A 3,993-nucleotide genomic window follows, 5' to 3' on the forward strand; every position below is an offset into this window, starting at 1 on the left:
TAATGAAACAAAATACTAAGACTAGCAAAAACTAGCAAGCAATCCAAAAATCAAGCTATTCACAATATTCACATATATACAATAACCAATAACACAACACCATTGCAATTCCCCGGCAACGGCGCCATTCTGACGATTGGATTTTTGATGGTTTAGAATTTCACTAATGAAATCTCGTTGTAAAGTATAGTTTCTAAACCAAGCAATAATCCTTTCATACAAAAAGTTGTTTGTCACTAAAACAAACCCCTAAATTTATAAACCGAAGTATTCAAACCTCGGGTCGTTCTCCCTAGAAATTGTAATGAAGTGTTTTGTTATTGGTTTGAGTTATTTTTGGGGTTTTGATAAGAAACATGAAAGATAAATGGCAAGAAAGTAAACTAAGGCCTAAAAAAGGTCTTGGCAAGGGTTGGTAGTCAAGGATCTCTATCCTAATCACTAACCACAATATGAGAATTGGCAAGGATTAATCCCATTAAATCATCCTCTAACTAGTAGTAAAGGAAAGTTAAATGAGCTATATCAATCCTAGTCCATAAGTCCTAACTCTCCACCAATTCAATTAGTGAGAACTAGAGTCAATGGCTCCCAATCATCAATCACTTGGACATTAGTAACTCAAGAGTTCCTAAGTTACCTTTCCAAGCCAAGAGTATAAAATTCTACTCTAAAATCCAACCAAGCATTTCATCAAACACTTGGAAGGCATAAAAGGAAAGCATAGTAAATTGCAAGAAAAGTAAATCTACACTACTCAATTATAAGGAATTAACAACAACTAATCAAATGAACACATTTATTATGAATTACCTTTTATTGAATTGGAAGAAAGTGGAAGGAACAATTCTAGTTCTACAACAAAAACATAAGAACAACATAAAGGAGATTACAACAAAAGAATGGAAGAAGAATGAATGTACTAACAAGAAATTGAGAAGAGATGTAGAAGAAGATGAATCTAAACCTAGATCTAAGAACTAAACCTAATCCTAATCCTAATTCTAGAGAGAAGTGAGAGCTTCTCTCTCTAGAAACTAACTCTAAACTAATCCTAATGAGTGTGTATGAACTAATGAGTTGGAATCCCCTTTTCTCTTCAATCCTTGGCTTTAAATAGCATCTTTGGCGCCAAAGTTGGTTGGGATTGGGCCCCACAACCCTTCAGAATTCGTTGGCCACGTTTTCATTAAAAAAATCATAAACCAACACCTTCGCGTACGCGCACAGCACGCGTACGCGTCCATGGAGTAATTCGCAGGTGCGCGCAAGCGCCAGGTGCGCGTGCGCGTCCATGGGCGAGTTCAACTTCTTTGACTTTTCATGATTTCTCCACTTTGCATGCTTTCCCTCTTCACTCCTTTGATCCATTCCTAGCCTCTTCAATCTGAAATCACTAACAAACACATCAAGGCATCTAGTGGAATCAAAGGGAGATTAAAATCATCAAATTAAAGACCTAAAAAGCATGTTTTCACATCTAAGCACAAACAAGGGGACAATCACAAAACCATGCTATTTTATTGAATAAATGAGGGTAAAAGGTATTAAAATCTCTTATAATCAATGCAAGACAAACCGTCAAAATGGGGTTTGTCAGTTGCCTCCAATAACGCAGCCTATTCTTCAAGTTGGCAACGCCAACTTTGCTTCTCCAAGGCTGCCAAGCTTGCTTCACAAATTGGCGTTGGCAACGCCCTTCTAGAGTTGGCAACGCCCAAATTTGCTTCTCCAGGGCTACCTGGCGTTGCCTTCAACAACGCCCCCTTTCTTCAAGTTGGCAACGCCAACTTTTGTTCTTCAAGGTTGCCTGGCGTTGTCCTCAACAACGCACACTATCTCCAAGTTGGCAACGCCAACTTCTTCTTGCCCAGCTTGCATCATTCTTGCTTCCATGCTTCATCACCTATCGTCAACAAAGGAAATAGCTTCAAAGTCTTACCAATTCATGCAATAAATTTTATGAGATTTATTCCTACTCATTCATGTATGTATTCCTTAAATCATTTGCATGAATTTGGTTAGAATCAACATGTTCCTTGGCATTCCCATGCATGAAGATAAAACTCATAAAAGGACTTGTTTATTTAGAGAAAATGAGTGAAATTAAGCTAAAACCAACTAAACTAACTAGCTAATATAACAAATATGCAATTGCATCATGACTCAGCTTTGCTAGAGTCCCCAATTAGAGGTGTCCAGGGTTCTTAAGCACACTCTTTTTGCCTTGGATCACAACTTTATTTCTTTCTTTTTCTTTCTTTTTCTCTTTCTCTCCCTTTTTTTTCGTTTTTTTTTTGCCTCTTTTTTTTTTGTATTCACTGCTTTTTCTTGCTTCAAGAATCATTTTTATGATTATTCAGATCCTCAGTAACATGTCTCCTTTTTCATCATTCTTTCAAGAGCCAACATTCATGAACTACAAATTCAAAAGACATATGCACTGTTTAAGCATACATTCAGAAAACAAAAGTATTGCCACCACATCAAAATAATTAATCTGTTATAAAATTTGAAATTCATGCAATTCTTCTCTTTTTCAATTATAGAAAATACCTATGATGCTCCATTCAGAAAGCATGTCAAAAGGACATTTTCTGATTAATTGTTTTTATCTTTCCCAAGCTTCATAGAGGGATTCTCCTTCCTTCTGTCTGAAGGTTTGGACTTCCACTCTAAGCTTACTCAATTTTTGAGGTGGAAAGAACTTTGCCAAGAAGGCATTGACTAGCTTTTCCCAAGAGTTCAAGCTGTCTTTAGGTTGTAAGTCCAACCATATTCTAACTCTGTCCCTTACAGCAAAAGGGAATAGCATAAGTCTGTAGACCTCAGGGTCAACCCCATTGGTCTTGACAGTGTCACAGATTTGCAAGAATTCAGCTAAAAACTGATGAGGATCTTTCAATGGAAGTCCATGGAACTTGCAATTCTGTTGCATTAGAGAAACTAATTGAGGCTTAAGCTCAAAGTTGTTTGCTCCAATGGCAGGGATAGAGATGCTTCTCCCATAGAAGTCGGGAGTAGGTGCAGTAAAGTCACCCAGCACCTTCCTTGCATTGTTGTTGTTTTCGGCTGCCATGGCTTCTTCTTCTTTGAAGATTTCTGTTAGGTCCTCTACAGAGAGTTGTGCCTTAGCTTCTCTTAGCTTTCGCTTCAAGGTCCTTTTAGGTTCAGGGTCAGCTTCAACAAGAATGCCTTTGTCTTTGTTCCTGCTCATATGAAAGAGAAGAGAACAAGAAAATATGGAATCCTCTATGTCACAGTATAGAGATTCCTTGAGGTGTCAGAGAAAAAGAAAATTAGAAGGAAGAGGTAGAAGAATTCGAACTTAATCAGATAGAGTTCGAATTGTGCATTGAGAAGGAGTGGTACTCCATAAATAGAAGGATGTGAGAAGAGAGGAAGAGATTTTCGAAAATTAAGTGAAAGATTTTGAAAACATTTTGAAAAACTTTAATTGATTTTCGAAAACCAAGAGTGGGAAAGAAATCAAGTAATTTTTTTGAAGAAAAAGAAACCAAAAAGATATGATTGAAAACTAGTTAGAAAAAAGATATGATTGAGAAATTATGGTTTTAAAAAGATATGATTGAAAAGATATGATTTGAAAACAATTTTAAAAAGATTTGATTTTAAAAATTAATGACTTGGCTAACAAGAAAAGATATGATTCAAACATTAAACCTTTCTCAACAGAAAAGGCAACATACTTGAAATGTTGAATCAAATCATTAATTGTTAGCAAGTATCTTTGAAAAAGGAAAGAAATTGATTTTGAAAACATTTGATTGAAAAGATTTGATTTGAAAAAGATTTGATTTTGAAAACCTTTGAAAACTTGAAAAAAAAATTGATTTGAAAACAGAATCTTCCCTCTTGTGCCCTCCTGGCGTTAAACGCCCAGAATGGTGCACATTCTGGCGTTTAACGCCCAATGCTCTACCTTTTTGGGCATTAAACGCCCAACCAGGCACCCTGGCTGGCGTTTAAACG

At 36.4% G+C, this 3,993-nt stretch overlaps 1 non-coding gene across 1 annotated transcript; it reads left to right on the forward strand.

The window, feature by feature from the left end:
* The first annotated feature begins 2,575 nt into the window (after nt 1-2,575).
* Nucleotides 2,576-2,683, forward strand: LOC130964121 (small nucleolar RNA R71). The gene has a single exon (XR_009080229.1). It is a non-coding gene; the product is annotated as a small nucleolar RNA R71 (small nucleolar RNA).
* Nucleotides 2,684-3,993: the final 1,310 nt, after the last annotated feature.

This window comes from Arachis stenosperma, chromosome 2 (assembly GCF_014773155.1).
Source record: "Arachis stenosperma cultivar V10309 chromosome 2, arast.V10309.gnm1.PFL2, whole genome shotgun sequence".
Lineage (NCBI taxonomy): Eukaryota > Viridiplantae > Streptophyta > Magnoliopsida > Fabales > Fabaceae > Arachis > Arachis stenosperma.